Source organism: Trachypithecus francoisi, unplaced genomic scaffold (assembly GCF_009764315.1).
Source record: "Trachypithecus francoisi isolate TF-2019V2 unplaced genomic scaffold, Tfra_2.0 Lachesis_group18, whole genome shotgun sequence".
Taxonomy (NCBI): Eukaryota; Metazoa; Chordata; class Mammalia; order Primates; family Cercopithecidae; genus Trachypithecus; species Trachypithecus francoisi.
Genome location: NW_022681463.1, coordinates 22990482 through 23008764, shown reverse-complemented (window position 1 = coordinate 23008764; position 18283 = coordinate 22990482). Strand labels below are relative to the sequence as shown.

The 18283-nt window shown below is 36.5% G+C and overlaps 1 protein-coding gene across 1 annotated transcript in view; it reads left to right on the top strand.

Moving 5' to 3' along the window:
• Positions 1 to 18283, top strand: part of GPC5 (glypican 5) — a 1526087-nt gene that overhangs the window by 1021849 nt on the left and 485955 nt on the right. The gene's annotated exons all lie outside the window — the stretch shown is intronic.

Here is an 18283-nt window from a genome sequence, read left to right as displayed (position 1 = left end):
AAAAAATAGAAATTCTAGAGGTGAGGAATACAATGACTGAAATGAAAACCAGAAAGATTAGCCGGGCGCGGTGGCTCACGCCTGTAATCCCAGCACTTTGGGAGGCCGAGGTGGGCGGATCATGAGGTCAGGAGATCGAGACCATCCTGGCTAACACTGTGAAACCCAGTCTCTACTAAAAATACAAAAAATTAGCCGGGTGCGGTGGCGGGCGCCTGTAGTCCCAGCTACCCGGGAGGCTGAGGCAGGAGAATGGCGTAAACCCGGGAGGCGGAGCTTGCAGTGAGCTGAGATCTGGCCACTGCACTCCATCCTGGGCGACAGAGCGAGACTCCGTCTCCAAAAAAAAGAAAGAAAGAAAAGAAAAAAAGAGAAACAGAAAGATTAAACAGAAGATGTGATTAAGCAGCAGAAAAAAGCAGTAAGCTGGAAAACAAAATTTGCAATTATCCAATCAAAGGAGCTAAAAGACAAAAGAATGAAAAAAAAATAACAAAATCCTGCAGGAATTATGGGACACCGCGAAGAGACCAAGCTTTTACAAAATAGAAGCTGCAGAAGGAGAATAAAGATAACAAGGGTCGTAGAGCATATGTAAATAAATAAGGATTTAACAAAAAACTTCCATATTCTGTGAACAGATGCCAACATCCAGGTGTAGGAAGCACAGAAGTCTCCACTCAAATACAACTGAAAGAGGAGTTAATCAAGACACGTAATAAACTACCAAAAACCAAAGACAAAAAATTCTGGAGCAGCAAAAGATAAGAAACTCGTCACATACAAAGAAGTGTCACTATCAGCAGATTTCTCAGGAGAAACACTGCAGGTTAGGAAAGAGTGGGATGACATATTTAAAGTGCTAAAGAAATACAAGCTTCTAACCAAAAATACTTTAATCAGAAAACTGGTCTTTTAGGAATGAGGAGGAAATATTAACTTTCCCAGACAAATGAAAGTTTGTCATTTTGTCAAAATGAAGGGATGTCATAACCATTACACCAGTCTTGTAAGAATTGCTAAAAGGACTTCTTTAAGCTGAAACAAAAAAGTCACAAATTAATAATGATAGATATGCAAGTACAAAACTCAGTGGTTGAAGTAAAGCAGAGCCATATATTCAGAATACTCAAGTACCATAATGATCACATGTAACTTTATCCCTGGGACAAGAATTAAAAGACAAAACTGTTAGGCCAGGCACGATAGCTCAGCACTTTGGGAGGCCGAGGCAGGCAGATCATGAGGTCAGGAGAATCGAGACCATCCTGACTAACACGGTGAAGCTCCACCTCTACTAAAAATACAAAAACTTAGCTGGGCATGGTGGCGAGTGTCTATAGTCCCAGCTACTTGGGAGACTGAGGCAGCAGAATGGTGTGAACCTGGGAGGCGGAGCTTGCCACAGTAAGCCGAGATCATGCCACTGCACCCCAGCCTGGGCAATAGAGTGAGACTACCTATTAGGTATAGATCACCTATTAGGACAAAAGTCTGAATTATCTCAAGAAGTTGGAAAAAAAACAAAAAAAAAGGTTAAAACTAGAGCTGAAATAAATGGTCGAGGACATGCATTACAAAATGATGTAAATTCTGACCTCAACAATGTAAAATGTGTGTGGGAGGAACAAAAGTGTGGAGTTGTATGCAAGTTATCAGTTTGAAATAGGTTATTGATATATGTAAACCTCATGAGAAATACAAAGCAAAAATTATTAGTAGGACAAAAAATTGGAACTGTCAAAGCATACCACTTGTTTAAAAAAAATATCAATACATAAAGGAAGACAGCATAAGAGGCAGAAACAAAGTATCTACAAAACAACCAGAGAACAGTTAACAAAATGGTAGTAGTAAGTCTTTGCCTATCAATAATTACCTCGAATATAAATGCATTAAATCCTCCAAAAAAGAGTAACTGAAAGGATAAACAAGCCCCAATTATTTGCAACCTGTAAGAGCCTCACCTGTATTTTAGGACACACATAGACTGAAAATGAAGGGAGGGAAAAAGATATGCCATACAAATGAAAACAAAAAAGCTCAAAAACTGAAATAGGAGATACATAAGAACATTATATTATGATAAAGGGCTCCATTTATCAACAGGATGTAACAATAGTAAGTACACATATACTCAATATTGGAGCACCTAAAAATGTAAAACAAATATGAAATGATCTTGAGAGAAAGAGATTGCCATACAATAATAGTAAGGGACTTTAATATATCACTTTTAACAATGGACTGATTATTCAAACAGAAAATTAATAAGAAAACACATTAGATCAAGCAGACCTAACAGACATATACAGAACATTCCATCCATTAGCAACAGCATACACAATATTCTTGAGTGTACACGGGAACATTTTCCAGGATAGATCACCTATTAGGACAAAAGTCTGAATTTTCTCAAGAAATTTGAAATTATATCAAGTACCTTTTCTGACCCACAATTCTATGAAATTAGAAATCAATGAGGAATTTCAGAAAATTCACAAATACATATAAATTAAACAACATGTTCCTGAACAACTAATGGGTCAATAAAATTAAAAAAATGTATCTTGAGACAAACAAAAATGGAAATGCAACGTGCCAAAACTTATGAAATACAGCAAAAGAAGTTCTAAGAGGAAAGTTTATAATGATAAATGTTTACCTAAAAAAACAGATTTCAAACAACTTAATCTTATTTGTCAAGGAGGTAGAGGAAATAAAACTAAATACAAAGATAGGAGAAGGAAGGAAATAATGAAGATTGGAATCGAAGTAAATGAAACAGAGTAGCAAAACAATACAAAAGATTAATAAAACTAAGTGTCTTTTTTAAAATTTTCATTTTATTTATTTATTTATTTTGAGACAGAGTTTCGCTCTTGTTGCCCAGGCTGAAGTGCAATGGCATGATCTCGGCTCCCTGCAACCGCCACCTCCCAGGTTCAAGTGATTTTGCTACCTTGACCTCCCCAGTAGCCAGGATTACAGGCATGCGCCCTGACGGCTGGCTCATTTTTTATATTTTTAGTAGAGACAGGATTTCTCCATGTTGGTCAGGCTGGTCTTGAACTCCCAGCCTCAGGTGATCCACCCCCCTTGGCCTCCCAAAGTGTTGGGATTACAGGTGTTAGCCACCACTCCCAGCCAGTTTTATTTTTTTTTAAACGCAAGCCAAATGAACAGACATTTAGCTGTAATAACTAGAAAAAAGAAGACTCAAATAAAATCAGAGGTGAAAACAGAGACATTAGAACTGATATCACATAATAGAATTATAAGCAACTATTACAAATAATTATATAGCAACAAATTGGATAACCTAGAAGAAACGAATATATTCTAGGCATATGCAATGTACCAAGATTGAATTGTGCAGAAATAAAAAATTTGAAATGGCCAATAACAAGTAAGGAGATTGAATCAGTAATAAAAATTTTCCCATCAAAGAAAAATCCAAGACCTGATGGCTCATGGTTGAGTTCTACCAGTTTTTTAAAGAACTAATACTAATTCTTCTCAAAGTCTTCCCAAAAATTGAAGAGGAGGGACTCTTTTTTAACTCATTTATCAAGTCAGCATTACCCTGATACCAAAGTCAGACAAGGACATTACAAGAAGATAAAACTACAGGTCAATATCCTTGATGAACATAGACATGAAAATCCTCCATTATATTCTAGCAAACTGAATTTATCAACACATTAAAGGGATCATCCATCATGATCAAGTGGTGTTTCTCCCGAGACACAGGAGGCTTCAACATAAGTAAATCAGTAACTGTGATACATCACATTAACAGAATGAAAGACAAAAACCATCTCATTATCTTACTAGATGCAGAAAAAAAGCACTTGACAAAATTCAACATTTTTTCATGATAAAAAACTCTCACAAATATAGTATAGAAAGAATGTACCTTAACACATTTAAGGCCATATATGAGAAGTCCACAGCTAACACTGTACTCAATGGTAAAAAATTGGAAGGCTTTCCTTTAAGTTCTGGAAAAAGATGAGGATGTCCACTTTCACCACTCCTATTCAACATAGTATTGAAAGTCCTTACCAGAACAATTAGTCAATAGAGAAATAAATGAATTATGCTAAGTAAAATACAGCAGGCACAGAAAGGGAAATACATGTTCTCCTTTATGTGTGGAATCTAAAACAACTGAACTCAGAAGCAGCACAAAGATAGTTACAGAGATTGGAAGCTGGGGAGAATAGAGAGATTATGGTCAAATGGCCCAAAATCTCGGACAGAAGGAAGTTCTTGTTTGCTCAGATCTATTGCATAGCATGGTGAATATAGGTGAAAATAATGTACTGTAATTTCAAAACTGCTAAGAGTAAATTGCAAGTGTTCTTACCACACAATTGATGTATTTGAGGTAAGTGTATTAATTAGCTTAATTTTATTACACATTGTATATATAAATCATCACATCACTTTTTTTACCCCATAAGTGTATGTTATAAATCATCAATTTCCAAAAATTAGTTTTTAAAAGACCAAGACAATTCAAAAAGTTTAGAGAGACAATAAGTCACACATAAAGGAATAAAAATTATATAGATATCAAATTTCTCAACACAAACACTGGAAACAAGGCAATGGTATAATGACTTTAAAGTTTTGATGAGAGTAACAGAAGTTAAAATTGTATACAAAAAAGACTATTTCAATATGAAGTTATACAACCACTGTTCTGAAGCCTACAAGTCTTCAGAAGCTTTGCTGCACAAGCATCCACAATGAAAAACATTTTTGTACTTGGTTAATATTTTCAAATCAGTTTTTATTTTCTATTTCAATAACATATCACTTATTTTAAATATTATTTTAAAATATTTTTAAAACCCTAAGAAAGTAGACATTTTTCTATTCAGATTATGAGGAAAAGACAAAAAATAACAAATGTACAAATGAAAAGATACTACATGCAAAGTAGAGATTTTAGTAATAGTGTGGGTATAGTAACAACTATATAATTTTTAAAAATTAGGTAAAATTGATACATTTTTTGAAATAACACAATTTATCAGCAACTGATTTCTACTTCCTTAATGCATATTTATTAAAAGTATGAAATAAAATTATATTTAATGTTAAAATATTGGAAGCAATATATTTAAAGACAAAAACAAGGTTATGAAGTCCACAATGAACATTTTCTATTCAACATTGTTTTCGAGACCCTACCTCAGGCAATACCAAAATAAAGATTAGAAGAAAATAAGGATTGTAATTTAGGAAAAAATAGTTATTTTTCCATTTGATGTTATTTACATAAAATACACAAAAGAATCCACCTACAAATTATTTGATATTATACAAGTGTTTAACAAGATTGTAGATAAAAATGTAAAAAGAAAATTACTATCGAAATTTCAGTTGCATTTCTATACAAAGGCAGCAAACTAGAAAGTTTAATTAAAGATAATATATAACTTAAAATTGTATAAGAGAATATCAAGTATCTAAGAATAAATATATGATGTAAAAAATACAAAGAAAATGATACGAATTAGAGGAACCAATTAGGACATACCATGTTCATGGGCAAGATGACAATAGTGTGAAATAGTGATTCTTTCTAAATTGATCAGTGTTGTTACAATCAAAGTTCCAAAGTAATTATTTATAAAACTCAAGAATGTGATTTTAAGATTTTTGTGGAAGAGTAAAGAACAAAGAACATACAAGATGCTCAGAAGAAGAGAAGTGATGAGATACCTGTTAAACCAGATGACTTAACTCTTGGGCTTTGGTTACTCAGGGTGGCATAGGTGCAGAAACAGTCAGAATGCTGAGCAACAGAACCATGCTTGCGTGGAACTTTGTTATATGACCAAATTGGCATGCCATATCAGTGCGACAGAGAAAGGGCTATTCCACAAATGAACCTGAAAAACGTGTGAAAAAAATTGAGTCATATATTGACACCAAAAATTATTAATGTACAAATGTCAAAAAACATGGCTAAAAATATAAATATCTGTTAGATTCAAGTAATACGTGTTATTCATAAAAAGGTTGGTTATAACAGGAAATGCGTTTAATTATATTAAGAGAATTAATTCTTAAAATGCTACCATAAACGAAGCAAGAAGCTAGGTTACAAACTTGGATAATTGTACACAATTAGCAAAGTATTAGTGTCAAGGACACATCAAGAACTCTTAAAAATGAATAAGAAAATGCGAATAATTCAGTGGAAAACTGCCGAAAGACTTAAGTAGACATTTCACAAAAATAAAAATGCATGTGATCAGTAAACATATAATAGGCATTAACAGTATTGATCATGAAGATTCTAATAAACATAGTCACATGATGCCATTTTCCACCCATCGCATTGTCAAGAATATGAAGTCTAGAATAACAATGTTGGAGAAGATGTGTATCTATGGTGTCTTGTTATATCACTGGTGGAAGTATACATTAGTAAACCAGTTTTGAAAATAGTTTTATTTTCTAAACCAAAATTAAAATATTTATGCACTTGAAAATCCAGACACCTTTGGTATATATCCAAGAGCAATGCCTGCCCATGTACACCTGTTTGCAAGATAAGATAGCACGATAATGGAGAAAAAAAATTGATGGTGATGTTGTACACAATAGCAAAAGTCTAGAAACAATTGAAATGTGTATCAGTGATGATACTGCCACAAAGTCATATGATGATATGAGTTTTAAAAAAAGAAATATAATGGTATACAACAACATGGATTTATCTTGAAAAAATATAGAAGAAGTATGTTCCTAAAGATTGCATGCATCATGAAATCTTTCATATAAAGTAACATCTGACTATAAAGAAAGGAAAGGACAAGCATGGGAATGGAAAGATTCTCAGTTTGTTTCAGATTATAAAACAGAGGTAGGATTGAAAGGAAAATTTTGGTTTGTTTTAACTTTTCTTTTTGACTGGTAGATTTATGGAGCAAAAGTTATTAAAAATTAATAAGTAAATAAATATAAAGCAAAGTATATATAAACAACCAGAATATATCATGCACAGAGGTTTAAGATTATTCCAATGATTGGTTTTTGAGGTTCAAAAATAAATGATGATTACAGTCTTAGCAGTTTTGGAGGATGGCTAAATGTTGACTTTATTATCTTACCACTAAACACCTGGTAATAAATGATTCTCTATTCTATTCCAAAACCTATTAAGGCATTTTGAGGTTACTTAAAATTTATTTCTATAGAACATGAATTAATAATGTTCAAAATTTACACTGTACACAACTAAGGGTAGTCAGCTGTTTTGAATTGAAATACGTGTCTTTTTTGTAACAGTAATTTTTTAGGAGTCATTATATGCCAATGTTCAAAGGAATAAAGTTAATACATTTGTCAGCCGTTTTATCCATGCATTCTATTAATAGGTCTTATTACTAACATTTTAACACATGTTTTATGTTTGACCTTGTCAAAACGTAATTCACAATATGGTGATTACAAAGTTATGTGTGCCCTGAACTTGTAGACTGTAAAGCATTTGTTCTATAATTTGACAAGTAATTCTGGTAAGTTGTATTGATACACTTTTCCACAAAGAAATCATGCTATTTCATATTAAATCGTGGATTCTTTATAATTGCTACTTCCTATTGATACAATAATAGTAATATAACTAAGATTCATATGACTTCTTTTAAAAATGGTTCAAAGCATGTTACCACAAGTTTTGCTCCTTTTCCCACTCTATCAGTTACTAACAGGTTAAATAGATGATTTTGATAATTTTGACTAATTGATAGTAGTAATGCGACAAAAACCCCATTTTGCACAATTTTAGACTATCATTCATAATTTATTCCTTAATTCATCAAGTATTACAGAGAATTTCCTATGTACCTAGCAGTGTTCTAGTCAATGATAGTGGTGATTGTTTCTAAAAGCTGGAGCAAGAACTAAATAAGCAAACAAACGTAAAACTAGGTAATGGTATGATTTAAAAGAGTGAATACTACTGAATGAATTGGAAAGCTACTGTGTTCTGGGAGGTCAGAGAATCATAACTGATGAGATGGGGTTTAAACTGAGATCCGAGTCACAAAAGCCAGCCATGCGAAAAAATGGGGGAAGAGCATTCCAGGCATATGTAATACTCGTGCAAACGTCCTAGCCTGAAAATAGTCTTAGAGTGCCAGTGAACATTGTCTGTAAAAGAGAGGGTGGTATTCAGTTGGAGAGGAGAAGAGTAAGAGAAATAACTGATGATGAAGGGAGATGGAATTAGATGCTTTACATTTGAGTTACCTCCTTGAGGAGCAGTTAATAGATTGAAGTAGGATTTATGCAGATTAGCTTAAATATTCTGCAGCTCTATGCCTAAATGTTATAAAAATCTATGTTATTAACAAAATTAGTATATATGTATACATAGATGTATATATTTTATCTATTTGAAGAAAAATCATTCTCATTAAAAATTCACGTTTTCTAGGAGGTTTTGTGGTTTGTTTTCAATATAACTGGATTTTGAAAACTGGGAAATCAAAATTCAATACTCAATAAAGAAAGTAGTTTATATGAAGCTACATAAAAATAAGTGATCCATAACCTTATTATATTTTAAGTTATCTAAGGAAACCTCATTTGAATCTGCGGTATTATAACCTAAGGACACTGCTCCCCCTGCAGACTCTGGCTTTATCGCCCTTGTGTTCCTAACCACCATCCTGGAGAGGGAGCATTCCTTCTTGCTTTGCATTGCTGCTTACAGACCATTGAGCCTCTGTGGGGCTCATGCCATCAGATTATATCATATGTTCCCCTCATTTTTACAGTGATCCCCATGCTCCCTGTTTTTCCTCTTTATTTACCGAAGATTTTGACACCTGCCTTACTGTATTTCTCTCTCAAATAATTTCTGTTCCTTTTTTGATAATTTCAATACCTACCTACATAATCAATTCAACATGCTGACTTCTTCATTTCTTGTCCCCCATTAACATCAACTATCCACTTCATAGGCATATATTAGATTTTGTTATTACCGTTAAGAGCCATACCCCAAATTTCAATTTCAAGCACCCACTCACTACTCATTACTTACCACCTCCTTCATTCTATGTCTAATACTCTCAATGAAACAATTATTTGATTCCTCTAGAATCTATCATTCGTTGACACTATCATTTTTTTTGTTGTTTTGCTAAATTGCTTTCCTCATGTTTCTCATTATTTGACTTAGACTCATATTGTCTCTCTATGATCACTGCCCTGAATACACAAACTCCTTTGACCCTCTTTCCCATCATCATTTCTATTTGGCGTGACTGTTTTTTGTTTGTTTGTTTGTGTTTTAGATTCTCTACCACTGGTCTTTTCTTTCTCTTACAATGGATAACTTCCCTTCTTGTTTCCAAAGTCCTACCTGGCCAGAACTATCCAGTGTAGTCCTAATGTATTAACAATTTAATTTATTTGTTTAATTATTTTTTTCACAAATGTTATTGAGAACTCATACACTTAGTCTATAACATGACCAAGATAGCAAGGTGTCCAGGGTGGCAGGAGAGGAATGACCCAGAGAAAGAGATGTGGGAAATAAAAGTAGGAGGAGGGAAACATAGACCAAGTGGGCATTGTTGGCCCTAATAAAATTCTTCAGCTTTAACTCAGAGTAAGATGAGAGCTATTGTTGACTTTTATGCAGTGCTGTTGCAGTATTTGGTCCAGAGTAGCAAAAGTCGAAATAGAAAAACCAGTTATGTTATTTACATATTCCAGATCAGAAATAATAGTGTCTTAGACCAGATCTCCTACTTGGAGAAGCGGTGGAAAGTTGTTGGACTTTGAATGTATTTTAAAGACAAAGCTAAAAAGATTTATTGATGGATTAGATATAGGTGTAAGTGAAACAGAAAGTCTGAGATGACTGTGATATTCAGCCCAAGAAATTAGAAGGAGGAAAATGTCATTTTCAGAGAAGGGGAAGAAAGAGAGGACCAATTTTTATTTACTTTTTGCTCTAGGTCTAGGGGTGTATATGCAGGCTGGTTATGTAGGTACACTTGTGTCACAGATGTTTGTTGTATATATTATTTAGTCATCCAGGTGCTCAGTCTAGTACTCAATAGTTATTTTTTATACTCTTCCTCCTCCCTACTCCTCCTTCAAGTAGACCACAGTGTCTTTTATTCCTCATCGTCTGTTATGTTCATGTATTCTCATCATTTAGTGCCCATTTACAAGTGAGAACATGTGGTATTTGGTTTTCCGTTCCTGCGTTAGTTTGCTATGGATAATGGCCTTCATCTCCATCCATGTTCCTGCAAAGGAGTTGATCTTGTTCTTTCTTATTCTTTCATAATATTTCATGATGTATATGTACCACATTTTCTTTATCCATTCTATCATTGATGAGCATTTAGGTTGATTCCTTGTCTTCGCTGTTGTTAATAGTACTGCAAGGGACATACATGTGCATGTGTCTTTATGGCAGAATGATTTATATTCCTTTGGGTATATACCCAGCAATGGGATTTCTGAGTCGAATGGTAGTTCTGTTTTTATCTCTTTGAGGAATTGCCACACTGCTTTCCACAATGGTTGTACTAATTCACACTCCTACCAACAGAGTAAAAGTGTTCCGTTTTTTTTTGCAACCTCACCAGCATCTGTTACTTTTTGACTTTTTAAGAATAGCCATTATCACTGGTGTGAGATGGTATTTCATTGTGGTTTTTACTTGCATTTCTCTAATGATCAGTAATATTGAGCATTTTATCACATGTTTGTTGGCCACATGTATGTCTTTTGAAAACTGTGTGTTCATGTCCTTTGCACATTGTATTAGTCCATTCTCGCATTGCTATAAAGAAGTACCCAAGACTGGGTAATTTTTAAAGAAAAAAAGGTTTAATCATCTGATGGTTCTGAAGGCTGTATAGGAAACTTAGTTTGGGAGGTCTAAGGAAACTTATAATCAAGGCGAAAGGCGAAGAGGAAGGAGGCGTATTTTACATGGCCAGAGCAGAAGAAGAAAGAAAGGAGAGGTGCTACCCATGTTTAAACAACTAGATCTCCTGAGAATTCACTGAATATCACAAGAACAGCAAGAGGAAAATGTGCCCCCATGATCCAATCACCTCCCTCTAGGTCCCTCCTCCAACACTGGAGATTACAATTTGACTTGAGATACGGGTGGTGACACAAATCCAAACCGTATCATTCTGCACCTGGCCCCTACCAAATCTCATGTTATTCTCACACTGAAAAATAAAACTACCTCTTCTCAATAGTTCCCCGAGTTTTAAATCATTTCAGCATTAACTCAAAAGTCCACAGTCCAGAGTCTAATCTGAAACAAAGCAAGTCCTTTCTGCCTGTGAGCCTGTGAAATCAAAAACAAGTTAGTTACTTCCAAGATATAATGTAGGTTTAGACATTGAGTAAATACTCCCTTTCCAAAAGGGGGAATCTGCCCTAACAATTGGCTACAGGATCCATGCAAGTCCAAAACCCAGCATGGTAGTCAATTGAATCCTAAAGCTCCCAAATAATCTTTTTTGAACCCATGTCTCACATCTAGTCCACACTGATACAAGGGGTGGGCTCCCAAGTTTTGGGGCAGCTCCACCCCTGTGGCTCTGCAGGGAACAACCCCTGTGGCTGCTTTTGCAGGCTGGCACTGAGCGCCTGAGGGCCTGAGACTTTTCCAGGTACATGGTGCAAGCTGTTGGATCTACTATTCTTCGGTTTGGAGGACAGTGGCCCTCTTCTCACAGCTCTAGTAGGCGGTGCCCCAGTGGGGACTCTGTGTGGTGGTTCCAACACCACATTTCCCCTGTGCACTATCCTGCTAAAGATTCTCCATAAGAGCTCTGGCCCTGCACCAGACTTCTGCCTGGACATTCAGGCATTTCCATACATCCTCTGAAATCTGGGTGGAGGATCCCAAGAATCAACTCTCGCCCTCTGTGCACCCACAGGCTTAATAGCACATGGAAGCTGCCAAAGCTTATGACTTTCACCCTCTGGAGCACTGGCCTGAGATATATCTGAAGCCTTTTTAGCTATGACTGGAGCTGGAGCAACTGGGACAAGGAAGCAGTGTCTTGAGGTTGTTTAGGGCAGCGGGGCCCTGGGCCCAGTCCATGAAACCATTCTTCCTTCCTAAGCCTCCCGGCCTATGATGGGAGCATCTGTTGAGAAGGTCTTTGAAATAACTTCAGGGCATTTTTTTTTTTCATTGTCTTGTCCATTAACATTTGACTCCTCTTTACTTACACAAATTTCTGTAGCTGGCTTGAAGTCTTCCCCTGAACATGGGTTTTTCTTTTCTACCACATGGCCAGGCTATAAATCTTCCACACTCGTATGCTCTGCTTTTCTTTTAAATATAAGTTTCAGTTTCAGATTCAGATTATCTCTTTGCTCACAAATATAAGAAAATGCTGTTAGAAGGAGCCGGGCCACATCTTGAGTGCTTTGCCACTTGGAAATTTCTTTTGCCAGATATACCCTAAATCATTGCTCTGAAGTTCAAAATTCCACAGATCTCTAGAGCAGGGACACGATGCCACCAATCTCTTTGCTAAAGCATAGCAAGAATGACCTTTATTCCAGTTCCCAATAAGTTCCTCATCTCCATCTGAGACTACCTCACCCTGGACTTTATTGTCCATATCACTATCAGCATTTTGGTCACAACAATTTAACAAATCTCTAGGAATTTCCAGACTTCTTCAGAGTCCTCCAAACTGTTCCAACCTCTGCCCCTTACCCAGTTCCAAACCTGCATCCACATTTTCAGGTATTTTTATAGAAATACCCTTCTCCCAGTACCAATGTTCTGTATTACTTCATTATCGCATTACTATGAAGCACTACGTGAGACTGGGTAATTTATAAAGGAAGAAGCTTTAATTGGCTCCTGGTTCTGTAGGCTGTGCAGGAAACATGGCTGGGGAGGTACTGGGAAACTTACAATCATGGCAGAAAGCAAAGAGGAAGGAGGCACATCTTACATGGCTGAAGCAGGAAGACAGAGAGGGCGAAGGTGCCACACACTTTTAAACAATTAGATATTGTGAGAACTCATTCACTATCATGAGAACAGCAAGGAAGAAATCCACCCCCATGATTCAATCACCTCCCACCAGGACCCTCTTCCAAAACTTAGCATTAAAATTTGACATGAGATTTGCGTAGGGACACAAATTCAAACCATATCACTCAGTTTTTAATAAAGTTGTTTGTTTTTTTCTTGTAAATGTGTTTGTTTCTTATAGATGCTGGATATTAACATATTTTGCAAATATTTTCTCCCATTCTGTACGTTGTCTGTTTACCCTTATTTCCTTTTGCTGTGCAGAAGCTTTTAAGTTTAATTAGATTGCATTTTGTCAATTTTTGATTTTGTTGCAATTGCTTTTGGCATCTTTGTCATGAATTATTTTCCAGTTCCTATGTCCAGAATGGAATTGCCTACGGTGCCTTCTAGCATTTTAATAAACCTTAACAAAATACTTGCAAACCCAAACTGAATCTTGCTGCACATCAAAAAATCGAATCCATCATAATCAAGTAGGCTTTATTTCTGTGATGTAAGGTTGGTTCAATGTATGCAAATCAATAAATGTGAATCCATCCCACAAACATAACTAAAAATAAAAACTTCACGATTGCTTCAATAGATCCATAAAAGGCTTTTGATAAAATTCAACACCCTTTCATATTGCAAACTTTCAAAAATTTACATATTGAAGGAATATACCTCAAATTAATAAGGGCCTTAAATCACAAACCAATAGTCAACATCATACTAAATGGGTGAAAGCTGGAAGAATTTCCCTTAAAACCTGGCACAAGACAAGGATGGCCCTTCTCACCACTCCTATTCAACACAGTATTGGAAGTCTGGATCAGAGCAATCAGGCAGGATAAAGAATAAAAGGGCATCCAAGAAGGAAGAGAGGAAGTCAAACCATCCCTGTTTGCAAATGATATGATTCTATTTCTAGAAAACCCCATAGTCTTAGCCCAAAAGCTACTTCAGCTCATAAACTACTTCAGCAAAGTTTCAGAATACAAAATCATTTTACAAATATCACTAGTATTCCTACGCATCTATTTTTTAATACTCTGGCTCACTGTGTAATTACCACTGTATTGCAGAGAGCAAGTAAATAGTGTATGTTACAAAGGTCTCAAACATAAATGCCTATGGGGCAATCTAGTCACATAAGTGAGTGACATGAGCTTGACATAAAATAACAAACAGCCTCTATGCCAGGGTAACAATAAGGAATGGTGAACACCGAAATGAAAACTATTCTCTTAGTTGCAGCAGATGACTGCCATGTGGAAATGCAGCCATTGTCACTGGATCTGCCATTTACTTAAGGAAAACATCTCCATTTTTATGGGAAATATACTTAATTTTTTAAAAAAATGGTTGCTAATTCAAATAAAGGAAAAGAAAAACAATGGATGCTAAAGAAAACCTTTGGTCACATGAAGTCTACATGCCACAGCTTGAAACATCTTGTGGGTCGGATGCAGGGGATTATGAATTAGAGTTGGAATCGGGAGATGTAACTTTGACTTCTATCTGGACAATTCTATTGCTGGCTTACCTGGAACCGGTCATTTAACTTGTCTCTGACTTGACCTCCTATTCTGGAAAGTTAAAAAGGGTAGTTAAATTCAAAAGTCTGTAAGTTGCTTTAAGATATATGGATTTAGATTTTGACCAAGAGCCAGCCTGTGGGTGATCAAATCTAGCAGGCTTATGAGAGAGCATGAGTTGAGAGGGTAAGAAAGGTTTTTCTGTTCCCAAACACCTGCCTATTAGTGTCTCAACGTCTGAGGAGGAGTGGAGAATGGGACTTAGTGGATGGGTTTGGAGGATCAACCATCACAGAGCACTTGAGTACTGAGATGCGGGCAGCTAAAGACGAGGGTAAAATTCTTGCCTTTTAGGAGTGGAAAGACTGCCTGAGAAGAAAGAGGGTGTTGATATTTTATCAATAAACAGAAGTCATATATCTGGCTCAAGAAAACCTCAACAGATTATAAAATTATATGTAATGACTCAAAGGTGGATTAGCTGGTAAGAAATGTCTTACTTCTCAAAGTTCGGCTTGGTGTTTCTTTTCCTGACTAGATGATAGTATAAGATGCTAATGACCTACAGCTAATGAGCTTTTGTAACATAAATATAAGATACTCAGGTTTAAATTCAATTTTTGATTTTTTTCTATAGCTCTTAGGCACGTTTAAAAAAATCTTGTAGATGCAGATTTGTATCAGCCATGCTACTAGGATCAAAAATAATAATTATTATTACTACTATTAACTCTTTAGCTTGGGTAAAAGTCATGTAGAAGAATTAGACAATATCTTACTTCATCCTCTCATTTACCCAGTGAAAGTTGCCCATGTTTTATAACTTCAAGTTGTTGTTTCAGATATGCTTGTGAGTTTGTGCATCCATTTTGCAGTATTTTCCTTTTTATTAGACTGTAAGAATTGGTTCTTTTCAAACTGTGTCCAGTCCATAGATACGGAAGCTGGTACACAGTGGGTATTGTTATTATACTGAAGGAAGTTAGAAGTCAAGACAAATTTATGGAAACATTATAAATGAAACTTTTGATGAAGGGTTAAAAGATTCTTTGGTCTTGTTGAGATATGACAACAAAGAGACTATTACTAGCTCTTTTCAGTCACCAACAAGGGAGGCAAACATGTTTGATAAACTATGGCAAGATTTTGTTCTGTGAAGAAAGAAGCTGAGGAAAATTCCAGTTACCTGTCTCAGTTATAAGTGAGGGTTATATATCCTTCTTTTGTGACCACTGTTACTAAAAATTCTTCCCCCTGCCTTTGAAAATTTCAGCACATCATTCACCCCAGCAGAGGTATAGATTTTGATGGCCCTTTGATTTCTCACATTGCCAGGAACCCAGGTGCAAGTCTTAGAAAGTTTTGAAAACATGGGAAATATTTTCTTCAGGTTTGAAAATCCATTGGCTCCATTTTACACTTCTCTTCAGGTTAAAAACAAATCTCTGTTGTTAGGGGTAAAGAATATCTCCTTAGTTCTTTAGTCAATATTACTTTAATGCAGGTTATTTAACATATGGGTTGTGCTTCCACTTCTGTCCAAGTTGGATTAATAGGGACCTTGGCTCACTACCTGGAGTTTTGAGGCCATTGCACAGGATGGGAAACCTCATCAGAGCCTGACAGTCTTGCAGAGTTGAGGAAGAAGAGACTAGAGTTTACAGAGGCCAAAATAGCCAGCATTTGTGGAGGAGACTACCAGAGAGGAAGGAGTTTCATAGTAAAAAGGAAATCTGAAGAGGGAATCCCCTTAAGCCTTTGGGTCAATAATGAATTGTAGAAGCATGAGAGGTAACTACCAAAAGTGGGGCTGGGTGAGGGAGTGGGGACACTTAAAAGCAATAAAACAATTCCCACAGGACTAGGAATAGTTCTTGTTTCCACCAGCTAGAGTAGAAGCCTTGTAATACATGGGTCGCTGGGCTGCTGGATAGAATCGTCAGAAGGTTATCATCTTAAGAATTTGGCCCTAGACCAGAGGTCCCCAACATTTTTGGCACCAGGGACTGGTTTCATGGAAGGAAATTTTTCCGTGGGATGGAAGGGTAGAGGGAGGGATGGTTTCAGGATGAAACTGTTCCACCTCAGATGATCAGGCGTTAGTTAGATTAGATTATCATAAGGAGTACACAACCTAGATCCCACTCATGTACAGTTCACTGTAGAGTTCTCTCTCCTATGAGAATCGAATGCTGCTGCTGTTCTAATAGGAGGTGGGGAGCTCAGTGGATAATGCTTGCTTGTCTGCTACTCACCTCCTGCTATGCAGCCTGGTACCAGTCATGGGCCTGGGGGTTTTGGGGACCCCTACCCTAGACAAAGGCTATTTGTACCTGCTTTAATAAGACTTAAGTGAAAACCTTGAAACATCGCTTGATTTTTGGGTAACTTAACTGAATGCCAGAACAAAGGTTAACATCATAGAGGGCATAAAAATTCAGCAATGAACAATGTCCAGCATACAATTATAAATACAGAAAAGCAAAGAGACAGAAAAATATGTATATTCAAGAGATAGGCGATAGATGGATATAAACAGATTTAGAGCTGAAAAAGATGATTGAACTAAGACAAGAATGCTGAAACAGTGATCATAATTATTCCTCACATGTGTGTGAGAGTAGAGTAAAACATGCACATGACTAGGAGAGAAATCGAGGGTGTATATATATATATATATATATATTTTTTTTTTTTTTTTTTTTTTTGAGACGGAGTCTCGCTCTGTCACCTGGGCTGGAGTGCAGTGGCCGGATCGCAGCTCACTGCAAGCTCCGCCTCCCAGGTTTACGCCATTCTCCTGCCTCAGCCTCCTGAGTAGCTGGGACTACAGGAGCCAGCCACCTCGCCCGGCTAGCTTTTTGTATTTTTTAGTAGAGACGGGGTTTCACCGTGTTAGCCAGGATGGTCTTGAACTCCTGACCTCCTGATCCGCCCGTCTCGGCCTCCCAAAGTGCTGGGATTACAGGCTTGAGCCACCGCGCCCGGCCGAGGGTGTATATTTTTTTTAAAAAAAGAGCTGAGAAGAATTTTATTAAGCATATAAATTGGTAAATTGAAAATCAAGCCTAAAAGAGAAAAATCTAGCTACACTATATGTCAGAAATTGTGAATACTGTGGAATTCAGAGGAATGCATGGGTAATAGTCTGCGAAGATATCCTACAGGGTTTATCCGAATATATATTCATTTATCTTTTTCTCTCCAGTGAGGAACACTATACTTGATACAAAGTACCCAGTGTTTTCTGAAGAAATGCTAGACATGCACAACGGCAACTGAATTATTTCTAGCTATCATAAGGTGTGAACTTTGTTTTAAAATAATAGTTTCCTAATTTTCATAAGTCATAGAGGACCCTAAGTTCAGATTTTGAGATTACGACAAATTTGTACTTTTGAGATTTAACATTCAAGTTTAAAATGCATTTTTGGCCAGGCGCGGTGGCTCACGCCTGTAATCCCAGTGCTTTGGGAGGCTGAGGTGGGTGGATCACGAGGTCAGGAGATGGAGACCATCCTGACTAAACAGGGTGAAACCCCTTCTCTACTAAAAATACAAAAAATTAGCCGGGCGTGGTGGCAGACGCCTGTAGTCCCAGCTGCTCTGGAGGCTGAGGCAGGAGAATGGCATGAAGCCGGGAGGCGGAGCTTGAAATGAGCCGAGATCACGCCACAGCACT